The sequence below is a fragment of the Castor canadensis genome, chromosome 4, assembly GCF_047511655.1.
Source record: "Castor canadensis chromosome 4, mCasCan1.hap1v2, whole genome shotgun sequence".
NCBI classification, from domain to species: domain Eukaryota; kingdom Metazoa; phylum Chordata; class Mammalia; order Rodentia; family Castoridae; genus Castor; species Castor canadensis.
This window is the reverse complement of record NC_133389.1, coordinates 135,413,033-135,439,100: the sequence shown is the minus strand read 5'-3', so window position 1 is coordinate 135,439,100 and position 26,068 is coordinate 135,413,033. Positions and strand designations below refer to the sequence as shown.

The 26,068-nt window shown below is 35.3% G+C and overlaps 1 long non-coding RNA gene and 1 pseudogene across 1 annotated transcript in view; both read right to left on the bottom strand.

Moving 5' to 3' along the window:
* The window catches only part of LOC141422605 (uncharacterized), a 93,984-nt gene that overhangs the window by 31,155 nt on the left and 36,761 nt on the right, over nt 1-26,068 (bottom strand). The gene's annotated exons all lie outside the window — the stretch shown is intronic.
* Nucleotides 21,006-25,850, bottom strand: LOC141422385 (large ribosomal subunit protein uL1-like; annotated as a pseudogene).

Here is a 26,068-nt window from a genome sequence, read left to right as displayed (position 1 = left end):
AGAACTGAGGATGCCCAAGTCCTATAAGGAAATGCAGAAATAGCTAGGAAAGCCAGACTGGGAGGGCAAGGATCCAACACTCATCCATTCTTTCTAAAATTTATTGGGAATTTACACTGTGCTAACTTCCTTCTTTTACCCTCCCTCTCTTATACATGAACTCCTCTTAGTGTGACCATTTTTTAATAATATTACTGTATCTGTATTGAGTCTATATTCCATATATGAGAGAAAATGTGTGGCCTTGGCTTTCTGAACTCAGCTAACTTCATTTAAGATGATGTTCAGCAGTTCCATCGTTTTATCTGCAAAAGACAAAATTCCATTCTTCTTTATGGCTGGACAAAATTCCCTTGTATATAAATACCCTGTTTTCTTAATCCATAAATCAGTAATGGAGCATTGTGGGAGTTTCCATAGCTTAGCAATTGAGGTTGCAATAAACATGGGTGTGCAGGTGCTTTTATTGCAACCTGACTTAAATTCCTTGGGGTGTATCCCTAGGAGTGGTATTGCTGGATCACATGGCAATTCTATTTTTAGTTTTTTGAGGAGCCTCCATAGTGGTTTTCCACAGTGGTTGTACTAGTTTACATTCCGACCAGCAGTGTATGAGTGTTCCTTTTCCCCCACAGCCTCCCCAACATGTGATGTTGTCTTGTTCTTGATGGCAACCATTCTAATAGGAGTGAGAAGGAATCTCAACATGGTTTTGATTTGCATTTTCTTTATGGCCAGGAACAGCGAACATTTCTTCATGTGTTTTTTGGCTATTTGGACTTCTTTCTTTTTAAAAGCTCTGTTCAATTCATTTGCCCATTTCTTCATTGGGTCATCGACTTTGGGGAGTTTAGTTTTTTGAGCTCCCTGGATATTCTGATTACTGATCCATTATCAGATGTATAGCTGGCAAAGATTTTCTTCCATTCTGTGAACTGTCTCTTCAGTCTGGTAACCATTTCTTTTGCTATACAGAAGTAGTCCCATTTGTCAATCCTTAGTTGCTGAACCATTTGAGTTCTTTTTAGGAAGTCATTGCCTATGCCTATTAATTCTAGTGTATTCCCTGCTCTTTCCTGCACTAGCTTCAATGTTTCAGGTCTTATTTTAAGGTTCTGAATCTACTTTGAGTTAATAAATGTATAAGATGAAAGACATGGATCTAATTTCTGTATTCTGCACTCAGATACCCAGTTTTCCCAGCAACATTTGTTGAAGAGGCTCTCTTTTCTCCATTGCATGATTTTTGCCACCTTTGTGAAAAATCAGGTAGGCATAGCTGTGTAGATTCATATCTGGCTCTTCTAGTCTGTTCCACTAGTCTTCATGTCTGTTTATTGCCAGTTCCATAACTGTTTTTATTGCTATGGCTCTGAAGTATAGTTTGAAGTCAGGACATTGATACCTCCAGTGTTTTCTTCTTGCTCAGTATTGCCTTGGCTATTCATTGACTTTTCTTCTTCCAAATGACTTTAGGGTTGATTTTTCAATCTCTGTGATGAGTACAATTGGAATTTTGAAGAGAATTGCATTGATCATGTAAATTAATTTTGGTAATATACTCATTTCACAATATTGATTCTGCAAATCCACAAGCATGGGAGATCTTTCCATCTTCTGTAGTCTTCTTTGATTTCTTTCTTCAATTGTTTATAGTTTTCATTATTGAGCTCTTTCACATCTTTTTTTAATTTATTCTGAGGTATTTTTTGAGGCTATTGTAAATGGAATTGTTTTCCTATATTCTTTCTCAATCTGTTCAGTGTTTGTGTATAGAAAGGCTTTACTGATTTTTATAAATTGATTTTGCGTCCTGCTAATTTGCAGAAGGTGCTTATGATGTCTAGAAGTTTTTGGTGACTCTTTTGAGTCTTTTAGGAAAAAGATTATGTCATCTGCAAATAAGAATAGTTTGAGTTCCTCCTTTCCTATTGGTATTCCTTTTATTTCTTCTTCCCATCTTATTACTCTGGCTAGGAATTCCAAGACTATGTTGAATAAGAGTCGAGAGAGTGGACACCCTTGTCTCATTCCTGACTTTAGAGGAAATGGTTACAGTTTTTTTTTTTTTTTTACAATTTAATATGATGTTGACTATAGACTTGTCATCTATAGCCTTTATGTGAGGCACATTCCTTCCAGTCCTAATTTCATCAGAGCTTTTGTCATGAAATGAGATTGAATTTTATCAAAGTTTTTCTGCATTTATTGAGATGATCATGTGGTTTTTGTCCTTCCTTCTATTGATATGCTGTATTACATTAGTGGTTCATATATTGAACCATCCCTACATTCCTGGGATTCAACCAACATGGTCATGGTACATGATCTTTTTGATATGCTGTTGAATTTGGTTTGCCAATATTTTTTTGAGATCTTTTGCATCTAAGTTCATTAAAGAGATTGGTCTTTAATTCTCTTTTTTTGTTATGTCCTTGTCCAGTTTTTGGATGAGTGTAATATTGGCTTCATAGAAAGAGTTTGGCAGTGTTCCTTACCTTTCTATCTTTTGGAAAAGTTTGAGGAGTTTTGGTATTTGTTCTTCATAAAAGGTCTGTTAGAATTCAGCAGAGAATCCATCAGGTCCTGGACTTTTCTTTTTTAGGAGACTCTTTTTGCTGCTTCAATTTCATTGCTTGTTGTGCATCTGTTTAGGTGGCTAATATACTGTTGGTTCAATTTTGTATGGTCAGATGTGTCTAGAAATTTGTCCATTTCTTCTAGATTTTCTAATTTATTTAAATACAGGTTTTCATGATAAAGCGAGAGCACACAAGGGATGTATGAGGATAAGTAGGACACTCAAAAACCTAGATAGCATTGTTGCCCTCAATGCAGAGAAACTAATACAGATACTTTAAAGTTACAGAGGCCAATAGGAGAAGGGGACCAGGAACTTGAGAAAAGTTTAGTTTGAGAAGAATTAATTTAGAAGGTAACACACATGCACAGGAAATCAATGCGAGTCAACTCCCTGTATAGTTATCCTTATCTCAACTAGCAAAAACCCTTGGTCATTCCTAATATAGCTTATACTCTCTCTTCAACAAAATTAGAGATAAGGGCAAAATAGTTTCTGCCTGGTAGTGAGGGGGGTAGATGGGGAGAGGGAGAGGGCACAGTAGGTAAGGGAGGGGGTGAGGGAAGGGGGGAGAAATGACCCAAACATTGTATGCACATATGAATAAAAGAAAAAATTTTAAAAAAATAAATAAATACAGGTTTTCAAAGTAATAATGATTTCCTGGATTTCCTTGATGTTTGGTGTTATCTCCTCTTTTGGGTAAGTGGTTAGTGTGGAGGAGGTAGGAATGGTGGGGGAAAAGAAGGAGGAAAATAGGGAGGTAAGGAGAAGAAAGGAAGAGAGGAAAGAAGAAAAAATCGAGGCAGGAGAAAGCAAAGTGGAGTAGAAGAGGACTAAGCAAATTGAAATTTGGGCAGAATGGAAAAAGGAGATAGGCAACAATAAAATAAAAAAAAGAAAAAGGAAAATGAGAAAAGTTTTTTGAATTAAAAAAATTAAATATATATACATTCACACACACAGATATTGTTCAAATTTCTTCCTTGCTATGGAGAGGAATGGGTTTCCTCTCAGTTCAATGAGTGCTCTGGAGTCTTTTCTCTGATTTATAATCCAGGTGCTGACAATTTTGACAGGGGCTTTCTCTGTGTCTCTGCCCCTTATTAACGTTGATACATTGGGCTATGTGATAATAGATGGTGTCTACCAGATAGCTTTTGAGGGGACCCACTCAGAAGGTTTGAGCCCAGGCTCCTCTTGGGAGGATGGGCTGTCTGATTTAGTGTGGTTTTGTGTAGGTGGGTTCTCAGAAGTGGTTTTGCAAGAAGCTAGTATGTGAGCATAGTAGCTCAATTATGTTTACCAACCTAACCTTCAATCTTGCACCACGCAGTGAATTTATACACCTCCTTAAGCCTTATTTATTCCTGTTGATAAGGCTGCAATATCATACTATGCCAAGACAAACATGTATCATGCTACAAACCTGTGTAACATATCTCAGCACACATTTCCCTGTACAGTCCACTTTCTCTTTTATCTCCTTCAACTTACATTTCTATCTCCTTGGCTTCCCTCATTGTTATGCCTTAATGATTTCTGACATTAGTTATTGGTGAACATTTGTCACAGCCTGCTGTTTCTTATAGCCTTTGGTCTCAATCTGCTCCATTGCCTTACATTTTTAATTCTTTCACCTCAACAAATTTCCCCATTTGCTATTTTTCCTATTCATTAGCTACCTCAAGGTTCTACCCCTTTCTTAAGTTAAACTTCTCCAACGTAGGTTAGATTTTCTGTGCCAGAGACAATGTCCTTATTTCAGTAAGTTATACCTAGGTTCTAATTATAATCTACAAGTAAAATATGTAATAAACTTTGAGATGGAAAACCTCAGGTGAGGTTGTACTAGAGAAAACACCTGTTTTAAGGCTTTGGACTCAAATGAAAACAACAGAAGCTACTTTCTACATTTTATATCAAAACATGTATATCAAACATTATTTTCCTATGCTTATGAGAGCTGATTGTTATTTTGAAATAATAAAGTACATAAAATGAAAATTTAAGAAAATTTGTCAAATTCCTCTATGATAAGTAGATGTTTTATGATTTCAGCCTCCAGACTGATTCTGTCCCTCTGTACATTAAATCTCATTACCATTAATGATTAAAAAAAAAAACATAATGAGCCTCAAGATTTGGGAAAAGGAACAGTAGATTCATACTGAGAGGAGATGCTTTAATCTTCTGCTGTCCTTAAACTAGCAAAATCTATTGAGTAGTTACACAATTTGAAGTTCCTAAACATTATATTTAATACCACAAATAGCATTATCATATTGAAGCAATTATTAATCAATGCTTACTATGCACTATAACATTTATGGGGAGCCACAGTTTCTTCTATTGGTTCACTCTCACACAAAACACACACACACATTCATTCAACTTCTGTGAAGAGAGTTGTGATGCTAGCCAATTCATAGCCACAGTATAGTCAACAACTACACTGCCATGACTATAGTTGTCAATAAAAAGACCAGAGGTAAGAAAACATATTGGCACTTCAAAGACAATTGAGAGATCATTTTGAATCTATTTCTGCTGACACTTTTCTCCCTTTTATTCTATTTTCTATTTTACCTCATAGGTATGGTCTTATGAGATAGGCCTGAGACTCCCTCTCCCTAGGTGACTGAATGGGTAGAAGAGGAAGCATTTGCCCCTATTTTAAGGAGCCTATCTTGTTTGAAGAGATGCTTCCTTCCCTTTCAGAAGTCTTAGGGAGAGAGCTTCACTCCTCTCCATTCCATCCACTCTCCCCTAATAGAAAAGTCGGGCTTCTTAAGTTGCACGAGTGGAAGGACAGTGAATGCCAGTGTGCAGCTTCAACACCTTTGCATTTTAAGGCAGGGAAAGCATGAGTTCTCCAGCTCCTGACAAGTGACAAGAACACCTGAGTCTACAGCCATATTTTCAAAGTGTTGTCCTTACACCAGCAGAATGAGAACTTCAAATAGTCCAGCTTCCTCCCAAATCTACTGAATCTGAACCCTGGAGTTCAGGCCTAGGAATCTGTGTTTAAGAAGTTTCTCCAGAAGATCCTTATGTATGCTGAAATTCAAAGAGCAGAGCTCCTAAAATATTAATATTAAAATGAATAGCTTGGGAATACTGTTAATCCATACATTCTGATTCTGACATGGCACCCAAGATTCTCCATGTGTAACGAGATCTCAGGTAATGCTGTTAGTCTTTGAGTCACATGTTTTCTCAACTGTAGCTGATTACTGGAATCACCCACCAGCAAAGCTTTCAACTATTAATGGTTGACCCCACCCCCAAAGACTCTGATTTAATTGTTCTTTTCTGCAGCTTGTCTATCTGGGCTAATTGTGGTTACATCATATTGATATTTCAGTCTCTAGGTCTACTTTTCACTAGTTCCAAGACCACAAAGAAAAGGAGAGTTGTACCTTACTACCCAATCAGGAAATTCATTAAGAAGAAGTCAGTGCCATAATCTATAATCCAGGTGAAGAAATACTGTTTTCTTGGAATCATTTGATTATTGCTGTTTATTCCATAAGAATGTTAAGATTTAAGACTAGAAAGGTCAAGATGAAGATATGGGCCTAGGAGAAAATAAATAAGGATTTCTTGACCAGCTTTTTAAAAACAGAAGTTACAGGACTCAAACAACCTTTCTAGTTTATCAGATAAGGGAATTTGGTCAACTCTTTACTGGGTAACAGCGTATGGATCAGTTGAGTTTCCTCTCTGGAAGCCAGCACTGGGTTCCTTATAATAAGGAGCATATAGCAAGGTAATCCCAGAGTTGGGACCCTTGTCATCTCCCTCTCAAAGACATGACTAGAAATTAAGATCTACTGAACTTCTACCTAACCAATAAATATTTGCTAGAGACCTACTTTTTGGCAAGCTGGGCACCAGGCAGTAGGGAAAATAATGAACAAGAGGGAATTCTATTTCCAGAATGATGATAGAAGGAGGTCCTGCATATTCTCTTCCTAGCAAAACAAGCATAACTGGTTAAAAAAAACTTTCTTAAAAAATCGAAGTTGCAAGCCAAATGTGGTGGCACACACTTATAGCCCTGGTACTCAGGAGACAGATGCAGCAGGATCATGTGTTGGAGGCCCACCTGGGAAACACAGGAAACCATGAACCAAAACAAAATTAGAGTCACTGAAAATTTTCCTAAGAGCAAAGAGAAAATAATCACATATTCATGAACATCTAAAATTCACTAACAATAACTGCTCAATCCTTCTAAACAAATGTATGTGTATAAACTAGATAACTTGGATATAATGGACAAATGACTAGAATGACATAAACTATCAAAATTGACTAAGGAAAAAGTAGAAAATTTGAATAGGCTAATAACAAAGAGTCTGTGTTCAAAATCAACAAATTATCCACAATGAAAAGCCCAGTACCAGATGGCTTCATTAGTAAACTATATCAAACATTTAAAGAAAAATTAATACAAATTATTCACAAGATTTTCCAAGACACTGAAGAAGAGGGAATGTTTCCATACTTATTCCATGAGGCCAATATTACCTGACACCAAAACCAGACAATGAGATCACAACAAAAGAAAACTACAGACCAATATCTCTTATGCAAAATCCTCATAAAAAATCTAGAAAACTAAATTCAGCAATATACAAAAAAAATTATACACCAGAATGTGAGACTTTATCCCAGGAGTTTTGGTAAAATTAATAACCAAAAATCAATCAATGTAACAATGAATAAAATAAGGAAGAAAATCTTCATGACTATGTACACTAAGAAAATACATTTAAAAAAATACAGCACCATTTTATGAAAAAAAATTGAGCAAAAGAAGACAAGAAGGAACTTAACTTGACAGGGTTCATCTATTCGATGTAATTCCTTACAAAACGCTTTGCTTGCAGAAATTGGCAAGCTGATCTGAAATCCATGTGGATATGCAAGGGACCCAGAAGAACCAAAACAATCTTGAAAAAGAATCAAAGTTGGAGGACATGTACTTCCCGATTTCTAACTTACTGCTCAACTACAGGAAGCAAGACAGTGTGCTACTTGGCATAAAAACAGATGAAAGATCAACTGAAGAGAATTCAGAGTTCAGAAATACATGTTTACATTTACAGTTGACTGATTTTCCATGTGGGTGCCCAAAACAGATTAATGGGGAAAGAATAGTCTTTTCAACAAATAGTGCTGGGACAACCGAATAGCCACATTTTTAAAAAAGAAAGTTAGACCCCTAGTCTTTTAGTCTCTTTGGGCTGCTGTAACAAAATATGGTAGTTTTTAAAGGATAGAAATTAATTTCTCAAAGTTCTGGAAGCTGAGACTCACAAGACCAGGGTTCCCACATATTTGAACTCTGGTGAGGGCCTTTTCTAGATTGCAGTCTACCAGCTTCTTGTTGCACCCTCACACGGTGGGACTGGAAGGGATTCCCCCAGCTCTCTTTTAAGGTGGGCATTAATTCAATCATGAGGGATATGCATCCAGGACCTAATCAAATCCCAAAGACACCACCTCCTAGTACCATGACCTTAGGGTTAGAATTTCAGCATATTAATTTTAGTGAACATAAACATTTACTCCATTGAATTTGTTATCTTCATATGGAGCAAATAACTAATTATGAGAGTCAAAACTAAAAAGCTCTTAGAACAAAATACAGGTAGAAACCTTCATGAATTTGGAGAAGGTAATGGATTTTTATTAGCTATGATATCTACAATGCAAACTATTAGAGAAAAAAATACATACATTGGACATCATCAAAATTAAAAACATTTATACTTTACAAAAAACACCATTAAAGAGCAGGATAAATTTTTCTTCTTTAAAAGAATGCTGCCAAAAAAGTAAAAATGTCCACAGAATGGGAGAAAATATTTACAAATCATATATCTAATAAGGAACTGTTATCCAGAGTATATAAAAATTCTTATCACTCAATGATAAAAAGATAAATAATTCAATTTCTAAAATGGACAAAAATATTTCCTATATTAGCAAATAGCTTATAAGCATATGTAAAACATTTACATAATTAGCCACCGAGGATATACAAATCTTCTCAAAGAGATGCCACTTTATACCCAGTAGGGTGATTAAACAGTTTCCATATGATCTTGCAATTCTGCTTCTAAATATAGATAGAAATATAAATTAGATCGATAGATAGATAGATGCCACATGAATGTTCATAGCATAGCAATATTACTCACAATATACAAAGACTGGAAAAAACTCATAGCTGATGAGTGTATAAATAAGGTGCAATATATCCATACAATTGAATATTACTCATCCATAAAAGGAATGACATCATTATGCTAAGTGAAAGAAGCCAATCACAAAAGACCATATATTAAATGATTCTATTTACATAAATTGTCTAGCATAAGCAAATCCATGCAGAACGAAATCCAAGTTGTTGCTACTTAGGATTGAGGTAGTAGGAGAAGACAGGTGGGTGACTACTAATAGTATAAAATTTCCTTTTAGGATAATAAAAATGTAAAGTTGACTGTGGTGACAGTCACATTAACTCTGTGAATGCAAATTCATTTTAACTTAAATTACATTGTAAATGGGCAAATATTATGGTCTATGAATTATATCTCAATAAGAATGTTATCAAAAATACTGAACAAGACCACCATTAATCCCTACTCTCAGGGAATAGTCTACACTTACAATTTTTTTTTCCAGAGTAGAATAAGATCCCATAAGAAGACATAAGAAATACACATGACCTTGAGTTGGGAGTGGAATTTTGGAACTTCCCCCAAAAATTACAAGTCAGCTAAAATCAATAGGATAAATAGGAGTTATTGAATGAAGAGAATGAGTAAAGTAAGGAGAATATTTCCAACAAGAAAATTTACATTAGGGCTGGCAGAGTGGCTCAAGTGTTGAGTGCTTGCCTAGCAAGCCTGAGGCCCTGAGTTCAAACCCCAGTACCACCCAAAAAAAAGAAAATTTACATTGTTCTGGACTAGATGAAGACCAAGAGAGCAAGATCAAGAGCAAATATGGAGGAGAAACCAAAATTAATTATGTGACCTAGTAAAATAGTTGAATGTTAAGTAGGGTGTACCTATGGAGTATGCCAGATGAGGTTAAAGAAATTATCATGAACAATCATATGAACCACAGCATAATGGTAAATTTATGGAGAGCTACTGCAGAGATTTAAAGAAAAAGGGGAGAGGAAGTGGTAAAGTATGGCTTCCTACACACCACATTTAGATTTACTCGATAAGTAATTCTTGAGTTCCTATGACTATGCCCAGGAAAAAATGAATCTGATGATGACCATGTAAAAGTCAGAACACATAATTTGTCAGATAAAAATAAATTTCTCATTGGCAAATGTCACCAAAGTGGAGTCAGAAGACAATTGCCAAATTCCATAAGAAAAATCAGAGTATCTTTACTAGACTCTAGGAATATTTATGATATGTAAGATAAAGACCAGTTTCCCTAAACTACAAACACCCTATAAATCAATGAAAAAGACCAGCTTTCAGTGGGAAAGCAGAGAAAATTTAAAGAAAAGAAATACAAATGATATAAAAATTTGCTCAATCTCACTCATTATAGATAAAAGCAAGTTAAAATTATATCACGAGATAGATAGATAGATAGCCTATTAGTCTGAAATAAATTAAAAAATAATCTCATGCATTGTTGGTAAAAGTACAAGTTAGTATAATCTGTGCAGAAGGCAATTTAGCAAAAGTTATCAAAATTGAACACATTTTGACTTGGCAATTCAATTTCAGAGAATTCATCCTACAAATAACTCACAAACATGCCAAAGACCTATTTATGAGACATTTCATTATAGCATTGTTTCTATTTATCTTATATGCTGACAGTAGATTTTTTATTTAAATTTTTGTCTAATATATAAAAACATATGGGGTACCACACAATATTTCAATACACATATACACTGTCTAATGTTTAAGTCAGGTTACATAAATATCTATTCTAATGAATCATGGTTTATGGTGAAAACATTCAAATTATTTTCTTGTAGGTTTTTGAAATACGCAGTGCATAGTCATTATCTGTAGTCATCCTACTGCAAAATAGCACATAAGAATTTCTTACTCCTATTTAATTATAACTTAATACTCACTGACCAACCTCTTATCCCCCCTTGTCCTCTACTCTCCACTGGCTCTGGTAACTACCTTTCTACTCTCACTTTTTTTGAGGTCAATGTATTTTTAGATTCCATTTATAAGTAATTACATGATACTTGTCTTTCTGTGCCTGACTTATTTCACTTAACATAATGGTCTCCTTTGCCATCCATGTTGTTGCAAACAACAGGATTTCATTCTCTTTTATGACCTACTTATGTTCCATGTTGTATATGTACCACGTTTTCTTTATACTTTCATCAGGCAGTAGCCATTTTGGTTATTTGTATTTCTTTGCTATTGTGAATAATGCTGCAATGAACATGGAAGTGCAGATGTCTCCTTGACACACTGATTTCATTTCCTTTAAGTGGAATTACTGGATCATATGGTGGTTCTCTTTTTAAGTTTTTGAGGACTCTAGTTTTTTTTTCCATAACAGCTGTACTAATTAATATTCCCACAAACAGTGTGTAAGTATTCCCTTTTCTCCACATCCTCATCAGCACCTTTATCATTTTTTGTTGTTTGTTTGTTTGTTTAATAATAGTGGGATATGGTGATACCTAACTGTGGCTTTGATTTGCATTTCCCTGATGATTGTCCATTTTAAATTGGGTTGATTTGTTGCTGCTGTTGCTGTTTTGTTGTTGTTGGGTGTTTAGTTTTGAATATTGAGTTCCTTACGTATACTGGATATGTAAATGTGATTAGATATATTACTTGCAAGTATTTTCTCCCAGTCTATGGGTTGTCTTATCCCTCTGTTATTAATTCCTATTTTATGCAGAACTTTTTAGTTTGATAAAATCTCATTTGCTTTTCTACTTTTGTTTCCTATACATTTGTAGTCTTGTTGGAAAAGTCCTTAACTATTTCAATTTCTGAAGCATATCCCCGAGTTTTCATGCAGCATTTTGTTTTAAGTTTTACACTTAAGTCTCTAATCCATTTTGAGTTGGTTTTTGTAACTAGTGAGAAATGGAAGTCTAGTTTCATTCTTCTACTCAGTTTTCCCAGCAACCCTCTTAATAACTCTATAGGTCAATATTCTGCTTTTAAAACTATTCTGCTTAAGTGAAGTGAGTATCAGCACACTGATAAATATAAGAAGCTTACAGTTTAACAAAACCCAAAAAGCATGTATGCCAGATACTCCAATAAATAGTTTCCAAAGCAATTAAATTGCTACATTTTTTGTGTAATACATATTCTGGGATTAGTAAAGAAGGCTCTTTCCCCTAAGTCTTGGGAGAAATGAGAGAAAGAACTTACATAATAAATTACAAAGGGAAGCTGTTTCCCAATCTAATAACTGTCATTGTTGAAATCTGCACCCTTGCACTGAATTAAGGAAAGGAGTATAACAATAATAGTACATGCTTTACTTATAATGTCACATTTAAACCACAAAACATCACAAAGTAGAGACTCATTTTACACATAAGGAAACAAAAACTAGGAAGGTGAATTGCTTTATTTAAGATAATATCTAGCTTGAACCTAGGCATTCTGTTCTTAATCACGGCATTTCATAACTTCTCTGGGTTTAAAAATAAACCACTGAACACAGAGTAAATCATTTGAAGTTGTTTGCCTTTGTACTGGTGATAACTGTGTTCATGAATGGAAATGGTTTTAACCAGAAGGATCATCTGGGTAAGTACAGTGACTAACCGTGCTACTATGGAAGATAAAACATATGCCTTCAATGAATTTTAAGCTTTGTGACATCCATCACCACTAATATCCTTACAACAATACTCCAAAATTATAGGAACTAAGTAACCAGTAACTCTCCTTGACCAAAGTACTACATTTCCTATAAGGCATTTATTGTCAACTTCCATCCAGTAAGTCTAGTTGGTTGTGTTTGCCTATTTGAACCAGTACTGTTTTTTTTTTTTTCACTTAAAATAATATGGAAGCTTTAGATGTGGAAGGACTCAAGCCAAGAATACCAAGACCTCCAACATATGAAGAGGAAGAAATTCATCAAAGAGTTTGTTATTCACTCGTGTGTTTAAACACCAATGAATTGCTATGCTTTCTTTAAGAGATACTTCTTCAGAGCTTATTATAAGTATTTTTCAAAGTGATATGGAAAGCACAAGAATAGTTAATGCATGATCTTTACTTCCATGAAAAATTTAATCTAATAGATTAAATAACTAATCCAAGTGTGAAACACATGTCATAAAAAGGCATAGAGAGATTATTTTTGACTAGGAAAAAAAAAGGCAAAGAAATGTTCTGGAAAAAAAACAAATCAGACATGTGAAACTGTACAGCAAGAGCATTCCAGGTGGAAGGACCAAGACAAGGAAAAACTCATAGAAATAAGCTGTGTAGAGAATGTGCATAAAACAGAAAAGCATGGTGGCACAGTAGATTCAATGGAAACATCAGTTGATTTGTGAAAAGATTTGATCCTCAGCTCAGGAGTCAAAATTTGATTCTGGAGGCTATGCTAATCTCGCACAGGTGCAGATACACTAAGTTCTGAGTGTTTGGGCCATAGCAGGTGCTCACTCAGCAATGCCATTGCATCATTATTTATTATGACATATCTTTTACATTAGTAGAATTAGTGAAGTGGGCAAAGGAAATGGTCCATCAGTAAATGGATATGTTTAGATTTCAATCTTTATGTCTTACATTTATTCTGTATGACATTTAGTAGAGCTTTGAGGATTATGTGACATGCTCAGCACCTCCCAAAATACTCACTTGATAGATAACAAAGTTAAATGAGTTCATGTGCTCAAAATAAAGGACTAAATGTTCTAAACGCATATTTATATAAACATAAATTTCTTTTTTTTCATTTCTGTGCCCAGCATGAAGCTTTGAGAATAGCATTGCTTTATACATCATTAAATAATAATATTTATCCTGCAGAGTTAAAACATATTAATTGCATTTCTCATTTCTTCCTTGAAAGCAAAATGAAACAATGCAAAACTTATATAGTCATTTAAAGGTGCTAAATGTTATATCCAGATTCAATCTTTCTCCTTGAGGTCATATTAACCATTTATTTTCACTGCCTGAATAATAAAGTTTTCGACACATGTAAGCTTAATTCAACTCTTCCTAGCTTGTTTTGGGAGACCCTTCATTTCCTATGATTTTGACATAGGTATTTTTAGTTCCCATTTAAGTTGTGAAAAAAATGAATTTGACACTTTTTTCTCTTTTTTCTGATATGTATTCCTACCTGTTGTGTGTCCTTAAGAGAATTTTTTTTCAGATGAGAAGTTGAACCCAGAAAAACAGGCAGCATACATTATGTGTGCTTTTGTCTATTAAAATATTTCTCTTGGGTAAACACTAACCTTAAGAGTCTGCCACATGACATACAATTTATATACAGTATATAGAGGTTTTTCTTAAAGAATTCATTCAGTATAATTAAAGGATTGCCTATCAAGAAGGACTAATAATCCTCTTATGCCGCTTGCTCTAAACCGGCCCTGGCCTAAAAGTTAGACTGAAGTTAATGTTCAAGGGCATCCATGGAAGAAGGTGACTGTGCTTTGCAATTAGCAAGACAGAGCTCAAAACACAGGTGGGCTCATTCGTCTGTTCCAAATGTGAGTAGAATTGTGCTGATGGCACAGTTCATGATCCCAGAAACTGAGAGGTAAACACAGTGTTTGTAGCAAAGTCTTGATTGCATCCCCTTGAACCTAAAGACTCTTAGGCCTGGGAGTCAGCTTCGTCCCAATTTAGCCAGCAAGTATACAGAACATCGTCACTGATCTGGTCCTCGTCTGTGAAATGGCATTGATACTAAAATGACTAACTGTGGACATAATGCTACCGTAACTGGAAAAGGAATTTGTATGATAGTTTCTAAGCACACTGCCTCAAATAGTACTCAGCATGAAAGTGTGGGTGGTATTATATAAACATGAAAAGCAAGAAGCTCACAGCAAATGTGCTCATTTCAAAAAATAGCTCCGGGGAAGGCTAATAAAACTTCCTAAGAACCCTATCATGGCCTAACTGAAATTACCATGGCCCAGGGTACAGACCCCAGCTTTACAGGCTTCCAAACTCATTTACTTACAGCAATTATCACTACATCATTACTTTACAAATAAGAAAATATCTTTGGCTAAAGAAGTTATAATTTAGTCCATGATCTAAATGGAAATGGGTAAAAAAGGAAGAGACTGCTATTGATAATAATGAGCAGAGCAGTGCAAATTTGGCAGGACAAATCAAATTTGGTTGTAAAATGAAAACACTTCACAAGCCTGGTAAAGAGTTTTCAGTTGTTTGTGTATGCAATGTCAGTCTCATTAGTAAAGGTTATCTTGTAGCTCCAGTCTGTAGTTCCTTATTAACAAAATGGAAAGTGAATATACATACTAAATTAAACATTTCACCTCTTCAGGGCCATATCTGACAACTGTGTTTATTCATGCATTCACTCACTTTAACAGTCATTCATTAAGCCTCTGCTATATAGAAGGCAGCTTCATTTACGGTAGCATAGCAAAAGTCAATACTTTCAGAAGCAGATTTATACTTTTATTGAATCATAAAAATGCAGATTACAAAGAAGATATGCAATAGCAGTGATGTCTTTGGCAGAGTCAGAGTGTTGTCCGTTACAAGCTAGTATGGGTGATATGTTTTACACTCTTTCTAGGTGCTTCAGTGTCTGCTGCAGAGTGAGATTTAGGAGTTCCCCTCCCCAGAGGCCGGCTGGAGCTGCATCTGTTTCTGCTCCAGAAAGGGAATCCTTCAACTACTACCAAAAACTTCCATTTCCAGCTACTGCTGGAAGGATTTTTGTTCTGAGTTTTATATTCAGGTTTTGAGTCAAAGGTCACAGAGTAAAACATCCAAAATTAACCATTATCATAAAATAATATCATGGGGTGAATAACTATATAATTTATTAAATCTTCCAAATAGCTACACATTTCTCTTTAGTTCCATTTGTTTTCTGCACGTTTTTCAAGGACCAGCTTACATGCCATTCTTGTAAAAAGCTTCTTCATTCTCCTCAGCTGAAATAGACAAGTCTATCTTTTTTAATATTCATCATCTTAGGAAGGCTGGATTAAAATCTTTCTTTTTATAAAAGTTAAAATGAAATGATACAGTTTCATTCCTAATGTTCATAAAGTTGAAATGCATTTATGCAACCTTAAAAGTAATATCTGGAAGAATTAAAAATAAAAGTATAATAGAGCTTATAAAATTTTTTAAATTGCCAGAATTAATAAAAGAAAGTATACACCAAACTCATAGAAATAAATCTAAGGATATCTGTTACAATATTAATTGTGCAAAGCATAAGCTCCACTGTAGGTTTTTTAATTAATTCTCAAATTAATTTACAAAAATGAATGTCAACTATATAACTTACAAAATGCACACCGAAAACACAGTCATACTGAAAGAGTGTGAAGGAGCAGTAAATGGCAAATTCATTCTCTCCCTCCTCAGGAACAAGAAGGTGGTTCTGACTTCAGCCAGCGCTCCATATCATATAATAGCATTTACTAGCCACAGAGAAGGAGTGGAGGCTCTTCCTGTGGCTTCTAGGTACTTATTTCTTATCTAAGGAGCCTCCTGGCAGTATATACCTGAACTGACTATACTATTGGGTTTTAAATATATATAAATAACTTATAAAAGCTCAAAATAGAAATAATCCCAATGCTCATTAACTGGTGAGTGAATAAACAAAATGTGACATGCCTATACAATGGGCTATTATTCAGCAGTGTAAAGGAACAAATTCTTAATCAATGCTACAATATGGATAAACTTCAAGAACAGTTTGCCAAATCAAAGAAGCCACTTAAAGCTACATAGTGCATGATTCTGTTTATATGAGATTTCTGTACAAGGTAAACCAGTGTAGACAGAAATCAGACTAGTAGGTCATCTATAGCTGCAAATGGGAGCAAGATTGAAAACAAACTGTTAAGAAAGAATTTTTTAGGTTGATGGAAGTGCTCTAAAACATCGTGGTGGTAATTGCACAACATAAACTTACTAAAAAATATTGAATTACACACAATAAATTTTATGGCACATAATTTATGCCCTAAAAACTGCTAGAAATAAAGTTTTGTAACTTCCCACATTATGCTGTCTGGTCTTACTCACTGAAAGGATTGGTTTTTCCAAGAATTTAAAATTAGTACATAAAATCCTTCCTTTTAAAAAGTATTCTATATATAAAAACAAGAATGAATAAAGGCTAAATAGTTTTTCCTTTACTTATATGCACACATCAGATGCATATAATGTGATTTAAGATAAATTAAATCGTGTAAAGGAGGAAAAATTAAAATATTACCACAGACTACACATAGGTAGTAGGTTAGAAGACAGGAAGGGGCTTTCGTTTTCTCTAAGAACCTGAGACCTCAAGGAAGTTTATATTTTGAGAGAACATGGCAAATTGTTTTTAACATTTGTAATTAAATTTCAAAAAAATACGCATGTATAAATAAGTGATTTTCACACTGAAGCATTCTTTATTGTTGATATCTATACATATTGTATTCTTTCCTGTTTATATGTGTGTATCTATTGAACAAAATATCTTTTAGTTTTTTAAATACTGTCATGAAGACATACATATGTAATATTTAGAGATTATAAAAAACCTGAACAGACAAAATTCCAATTAAATAGTAAATGACCTAAGTAGCTCAAGTGATATTGAGCTAAGCTGACAGTCTGTAATTCAGATCATACCATTTTTTATCATCAACACTAGGTAGGCAAAGTTTGAAACAGAAGTTTGTTTATGATTTCTCCCACTCACTTCCAGAAGTCTTCTGCATTTCATACTATTTCATTTTCCCTTGGTGTATACAAACTTCTCTAAAAGGTGCTTATCAGTGGGAATATTCAGAAAGACATGAGCTGAGGTGTACATCCTATTGGAAACTGGAAGTCTGAGGCTGTCTTGATGACTTATGGGTATCAAGAGGAGCCAATGGAAAGGAATTTAGAAGAATTGCACGAACAACATGCATAACATCCCTGCCTTATCTGGCAATGAACTTTTATCATTATGCTTACTTTAAATAACACGTATTTGTTGACTATAATTAAGATTATTGCAACAAGCTATAAAACATCATGTGAAAAAAATGAGATTGGAAAATAAGTACACAAAGAGTCTGGCAGGACACTATACTTCATCTGAGAAAAATTAAGCAAGGAGAAATTACATATTTTTCTTTTATGTTTAGTCCATTGTAAAAAAAATTCAAAACAGAAAAAATCCATTCCTTAGATATTATTATTTGTGAGGTAAGAAGGTTTGTCCTGCTAATAACATAAAGCCTTAGTAAACTTTTGAGATTTTGTTGTATGGGATGACTATATGAATAGTTAATTAAATATAATCAGAGATAGGCAGGCTCACTTTAGCATACCATTAGCATATTTATCTAAACAGAGGGAAGATAGAATAACTGAAGCAGTGACATTATTTTCAAGTCATTTCAACCAAATAATTCTGAATCCAAATGCTTTGATCATGTAGATCTTGCTAAAAGACTGAATTATATAATCAGTCTAAGATGGCCAGTGGTTCCGAGTTATGGCACCTGTGCTGTGGGTAACAGAATTGTATTTTCCACTCATTCACTGTTTTCTGAAAATTCAAACACTCCATATGCTCAATAGCCCCAAAAGGGATGTTCTTGCATTTAAGACTGTCCATTAGTGACTATTTTATTTAAACACACACACACACAAAGAAAACAGTGACTCTCAAAGCCTTTTTAGGAAACTGAACCTGTGTACTGAATCAAGAATAGTAACTTGTTAGAAAATATCAGTTCAATTGTGTATTTCAGCAAAAACTCAACAACATATGCTGTATTTAGAGTGACCTCTGAACTCACTTAATGTGCTATTTCCCTCACTAGAGTAGATTTGGAAGCAGGATACAAGATAGGCACTTTAAAGAAGAAGAATTTGCTCTGTGAGAGGATCTCTACTATAGTGAGACTAACCACATTGCCTGTTTTTAATTTTGAGGGGGCATTGGTAGTGGAGTCTGAACTAAGGCCTCATGCTTGCTAGGCATGAGGTATGCTACCACGTGAGCCACACTCCCAGACATTTTTTGCTTTAGTTATTTTTCAGGTAGGCTCTCACGAGACCTCAGACCACAATCCTCCTACCTATGATCTCACACATAGCTGGTAAAATAGGCACACATCACTACATCTACTTAATTGGTTCAGATCAGGTCTCGCTAACTTTTTGCACAGGCTGGCCTGGAGCCATAATACTCTTGATCTCTGCATCTCTGAGAAGCTGCACCCAATTACCTATTTAATTTTTTAACTAAAATTAAAAATGCAATTCCACAGTTACACTAGCCAGGTTTTAGGTGCTCAAAAGCCACATGTGGCTATAAACAGAACAGCATGGAAAAACTTCCATCATTGGAAAAAGATCTATGGAACAACATTTGTCCTGGAGTTCCACAGGATGCATAGTAGGTATTCAATAAGTATTAGTGTACTTAATTGACAACCAAATGAATGCTCATCATTTTATTTTCCTCTAGCCCCACTATTCCACATAAAATAGTACAAAATCACCATAGTTTTGAAGATCCACTACTTATTTGATTTGCACCTCCTACATGAGAATGGCCAACACTAGGAAGTGGCTCATGAGAGAACTTGGTAAATGCACATTAACATCTCCCACTTAAATAGCTTTTGGTAAGTGAGATTGCTTGCCTAGTTTGTTTACTATGAACATCACAGTCTTCAGAGCAAAAATCTGGTACTGTACTCATAAATCCATTTTTTTTTTTGAAGTACTAAGGATTCAACCCAGGGCCTCAGGGCTTCACATTTAGTGCTGTATTACTTGAACTACTCCCCCTGTCCTATTATTTTCATTTTGTTTTTAATAAAGAGTCTTGCCAATTTTGCCCAGGCTGGCCTCAAATGGCAATCCTCCTCCCTTGTTTCGAGTAGCTGGGATTTGAGCCATGTGCCACCATACCTGGCTATTAACTCCAAATATTAATCATTAGAATACCTAAAGGAATCTCATTAACTCAGATCTTCATTTAAAAAATAGAGGTTTGAAGTGACTGAACTTCCATGACAAAATTAGAACAATAATAACTTTCTACAGTGTGAAGTTTAGGATGTATAATACATTATAAGTATACACAGTTTAATACACAGTGTAAATCATAAATTGGAATTCTAATATTAGGTTCTAATTCCAAACAAATATGTTTAAGCAAGTTGTTTCTGGTTTGGTTTGCTCTGGATTCTCCTCTGGAGTGTTCCAAGTTCATCTGTGGGAATCAATAGGAATAGAAATGTTCATGTCCTTGAAACAAAACTACCCCTACAATTTGCAGAATTCCTCAGATTCAGCCAGTAATTGCACCCAATTGGCTTTGAATACCTCATATTTTTAAACAGATATTCATGGAAGCTTTTTCCTCCATATTCCCTTAAAACTATGTGTCTGTTAAATGTTTTCATTGTTTTCTCAATTGAACACTCTATACTATCTAAATTTTGCTTCTTTTATTCTCTGCCCAGTTCTATCATGACAAAAGTGGTTATATGCCACTGCTGACCAATGTCCATTCAACAGAAACATGAAAGACAGTGCAATAGTTCCTTCATAAACTATGTACTACAGACTAACCCACCAACACCATGAGCCACTCAAACAGTATATCAAGGCAAAGAAAGAGTCTGTGGGAAGTAAGTGCAGGTCAGCAGGCAGGAAATGGGGGGAGATTAGCAACTGACTGAAAAATACCAATCAGCAATTAGGATTAGAAGAATACCAATCCCAATTCAAACAGATTTTTATCAAGAATCTCTAAACCAACTGATTCTGTGTGATTTCCTGCATATGTGCACATGTACACACACACACACACACACACACACACAGTGGAGTGACAGGGGGTTTGGGAAATATAAAATGATGTTCCCATTCCATTTTTCATTTAAATATTTAATAAATTATTAAATTATGTACAAAAAGGACTAAAGATTTTCTCTGCCCTTGAAAAAAGATAAGCAGTTTGACATGATTCCAATGTCTCTTGCAATTCTGAGTTGCCAAGCACGGCATATGATTTAGCTAATAGTTATTTTTAATATATACAAACATAAATATACATACCCATGCACATATAAGCACAAATGCTACTCAATTACTCAAAAGTCTTTTAATATAAAATTTCAGTCAAAATGTTCCAGCAGCTGAGCTATAAAATAGGCATATGGACTAAGGAGTCAGAATCCAGAAATAGAAAAAATAAAAAAAATCATGTAAAAACAAAAATCCTCCTATTTTGTTGAGCAAGTCCCAAATAAAGTAGGAATACTGAAAGGTAAGGATTTCCTGAATTGCTTCATAGTGCTTTTTTTTTCCTGTCTGGAATCAGTAGCTAGTACTAACTAGAATATTGGCTACACATAGTTATAAGAAAAGGTTGGTAGTCACATTCTTCAATAATGGGAAGTCCCAGCTTATCTTCATATTTAGCTTTCAGTTAAAATTATTAAAACAACTTTATCTCCCTCAGGGATCTTCACCCTCTGCCTCCATCAGTACACTTCAGTTTTTACAGCATCATTTGTTTCTCCAGCATCTCAATTTTCCTCTCCATGGACTCATGAGATTTAATCACACATGTAGCAAAAGCCTTATGTTCTATTTCCTCTTTTTTAAGGGCTAAAATTTCACATCTGTGCTGTCTGCCCGCACTACTACAGATTTTATTTACTTGTCTAACTCATCAAAATGTCAGACATTTTTCATTCTTTCTTTCTTAACGATAGTCTCACTTTCTTCTCTCCTCCCAATCAGAGCTGACCACAGACCTGGGCCTTCAGCCTCAGCAGTCACAGTCCACTTTATTCTGGGCTGTTTCTCTTTATTTCTTCCCTTTTGTAAAATATTGTTTCTCTACATATTTCAAATTGTTTTTACCCCAATGCATTTACAACCTGAAGTATTAATGAAGATTGCAAAAACTTCATGAAGTCAACACCCTGCTTTAATGTAAACTCGCCAGTAGAACAGTTATCTACTGTCAGATTTCAAAATATGGTTCTCTTCCTGCCATAAGAACAAGTGTTGTGTTTCCAGGGAGTCCAAGTGAACAATCATCCAGCTAGAATTCATGAATGCTCATATTATACTAGAGGACTCAGGCTTGGGGTTTTCAAAAATAAAATCACTATTCCCATTTTCATCCTAATCTCCCGAGGAAAACATCATCATGAAATAGCTATATAACCAATAGACAAATGAGTGAAGAAAAATTTCCAATTTTCCAGAACTAAAACAAAAAGGTTAATTTATCCAGTGGTTCAAACCTACAAATCCTTGTCTCCCATAATGTCCCTTGGATCACCTCCATATTGCATGCCTCTTGGGCACTGAGGAAATGCACTGAGATTACTAGTTTAAGTTATCCTTAACCTGCACTTACATTGCCTGTAACAAGTCTTCATAGGTAGTAGAGCCTGCCACCACAAGGCACAAGGCCCTAAGTTCAAACCGTAGTACTGCCAAAATTAAGTTAGTAAATAAATGAATATAAATATAAATAAAAATAAGTCTTCAAGGATAAAAGAGCTAGATGAGCCATGAAAAATGGTAACTTTACCAAGCAGTGCCAATGTTACCATCACCCCTTTCCTTTCTTGCCAGGACTACCAAAAGTGATAAACTTTAAGAAAAATAGCTCATAATACATGGCTATGTAGATACATTCTCTCACAGTTGACAGAGGCTCTAGATATGTTAGACTATGGATGACAGGAATTTAGGCTTCAAGGGAGTTGTGATAGGTATCTCCACATGCCTAGGAAGGGTAGTATAACTGAATAAACCAACAAGAAATTTAGAGAAAACTATAGTTTTCCCATGTAGTTATTGACTCACCTGAACTTGCAAAAGCTCTGCTAAAAAAAAAATCCTGTGATATTATTGTGAAGTATGTTCAGAATTTTCAAAAGGTTGTTACTTTACACTGAAGCTATTCTCCTTCATGTAAGATACCATAAATTCCCTCAGAGATTTATAAAAGAAAGCCTCTTTTGACTCCTCTACAAAACCCTCATTGATCCATTATCCTTCAGTCTTGCCAACCCTTTCCCAAACAACTGAAATGATACAGCAAGTTCTGAGAGCTTGTGAGGAAATATTGAAAGGTACAACCTGTTACATATTTGTAAATTGCATATGTTCTTGATTAGGAGTTTTAGTAAAAAAAAGAATCACTTTTTTTGTGAGCTAGTTTCACAGTGCTTTAAAAACATCCAAATTGTCTCAAAGACTTGTTAAATTTCTGCAGTAATTGCAGTTCAACAAAAGCTGAATATAAATAGGGATTTCTTTTAACTTAAGCTTTTTTCAGTGGCCAAAGTCACGTCATTTTAGAGCAAAACAAGTCAAATTCTGCTTCAGAATATCTCCAGAAACAAATTCTTCAGAATTGAAGACCAAAATCTCACAGAAACATGTATATATTTCACATTATATCATAAATTAGCATTGATCACTTTCAGAAAATTTATATGCAAATTCGTACTGAGTTTCTTAGGTTATGACTATGCTAAAATGAGGCAGTGACTATGCTAAAAGCTGCATTTGTGTACTTGCATACAAGGTTGCACAGGTGATATCAGGACACAGGCTTGAATTAACTTCATAATAATGTCTCAAATACTCACATTTTGACTTTTGCTGATAATGTATCCTTCCCATGAGCCTTTTTTATAAAAATAAATGAGTAATTTTAAACTTCTTTATTATACCAATACTATTGTATTCATTATCTTTTGCTATATAACCTGTTACCTTAGCAACTTAATATACATTTCATGTCTATCAATTTCTGTGGGTGGGGAATTCCAGCACGGCTGAACTAGGTGGGTCCTCTGTTTCAGGATCTCTCAAGAGACAAATTAGCTTCAGCCCAGGGTCCCCCATGGAGCGCCAATCAAAGTGTCAGCGTAGTCCACAGTCATCTCAATGTTCAATAAAGCAAGATCCACTTCCAAGTTCACTAGGTAGTTGCTGGCATGATTCAGTTTCTCACAAGCTACCAATGGGAGGACCTCACTGCTTTCTTGTGCTGGCTGTTCATAGGAGGTGGCCCAGAGAGAGATATCAGCAGGACAGAAGTCACAGTCTTTTGTGACCTAGTTATGAAAATGGAATCCCATCATTTTTTGCTGTAATCTACTCATGAAAAGCAAGTCATAAAGTCTAAAGGGAAATGATCACACAGGCCATAAATACCAGGAAGCGATCAATGAAAGCAGTATTGAAAGCTGCCTATGACAACTGTATGTACTCTTCTGCATCTTGTTTTTTATTTTTTTATTTTTTATTTTTTTTTTCATTTTTCTTTTATTATTCATATGTGCATACAAGGCTTGGTTTTTAGTACATTCCTTAATACAGGCCCTGGGGCTTGCCCATGGTACTCTCCATGAGTGAAGCCCAGATGTTCTACTAAGTGGATGTCTGTCATCTTCACACCACCAATAGCAACAGCCAGACACGGTACCTCCCTCACTTGGAACTTGATTGTGGACTTCACCTCACCAACTCTGGCCACCATGTTTTCACTGTGTGTTAACTGGAAAAGAAATGTACCAGCCTTATTTAGGCCTGGGCCCAGAAGTCATAGCACCTGCTTGATTAGAGACTCTGAAGTCAAAAATGACATCAAACTTCTTGGCCAGTTTATTCTTGTTGAGTTTCTTCAGTGCCTGGATGTCCATGTGATGAGTATCCACAGCCTTGGCCTCATCACAGTGCTGTTGGTCCCCCAGGACACACACAGAGAACTTGGGACAGGGATATTCTCAAGCCTGACCATGCTGCACAAGCTCTGCCCTTCAAGGGGTCATAGCTCTTCAGCCGATCTGCAGCTGTTTCCAGGAACTTCCGGGGCTTGTGCTGGTGCTGGTGCAGGACTTCCCACACTGCTTCCTGCAGTCTGCGTGGGAGACTTTGCTCTTTATGGCTCCCCAGGCAGTGGTAACCAGAAAAGAGCATCTGTTTTTATTTAACATGAGAATAAATTGCAGAAATCATTTGCTGTCGATTTATAGAGGCTTTTCATGACTGCATAGTGCTTTGTTGTGTGCTATACGATACCCACCATTTTTTATAGTTTGGATTTTGTTAATTCCCATATTTTACTATTACAAAGAGTGGTTCATTTGCAGCAAAATGGGTAGAACTCGAGGACATTATGTTAAGTGAAGTAAGCTATATACAGAAAGACAAATGCTGTAGGTTCTCTATCATATGTGAGGAAAAAAAATCCACTTAAATGAGAATAGTGACTCCTAGAGGTTAGGAAAGGGGAAAGGGAGGGAGCAGAGAGCGGGGTAGGCTGGATGTGATTAGTGCAGCTGTGTACATGTACTCAAATATCACACTGAATCCACTAATATGTACAATTTACAAATGTTAATTGAAAATAAATATTTAAGGGCTGGCAGGGTGGCTCAAGTAGTAGATTGCCTGCCTACCAAGCATGAGACCTTGAGCTCAAATCCCAGTACTGCAAAAAATAAATACATAAATATTTTTAAAGTAACATAATTAATAACCCTCTACATTTATTATTTTATATTTAATTAGAAGTACCTTCAAAGAAAGTCCCTGAAACTAAGCAATATTTTTCCTCTACAGAAATTGCAATATTTTGTCCTCACAAAAATATATGAGAATATCTATTTGTCCACAACCTCACCAGTAAATTATATTATCAGAGTTTTATGGGTTTTGCCAATATGAAAAGTAAAAGTGTATTTTCAATTTTTTTCCCATACTGAAGGGCCATTAGATACCTTTCTCTGTGACCAGTTATATCTTTTGCCCATTTTTTTCCTAGGAGATTTTTTCCTCCCCCCACCTCACATTTTTTTAAATTTCATTTTATTTTATTGGTGTCTTGTATGAGGTTTGAATTCAGGGTCTTGCTCTTAGTAGGCACCATGCTCTACCACTCGAGCCATGATCCCAGCCCCAATTTTTTTTTTTATTCATATGTGCATACAATGTTTGGGTCATTTCTCCCCCCTGCCCCCACCTCCTCCTTTACCACTCACTCTGCCCCCTCCCTCTCCCCCCCACCCCCTCAATACCCAGCAGAAACTATTTTGCCCTTATCTCTAATTTTGTTGTAGAGAGAGTATAAGCCATAATAGGAAGGAACAAGGGTTTTTGCTGGTTGAGATAAGGATAGCTATACAAGGAGTTGACTCACATTGATTTCCTGTGCACGTGTGTTACCTTCTAGGTTAATTCT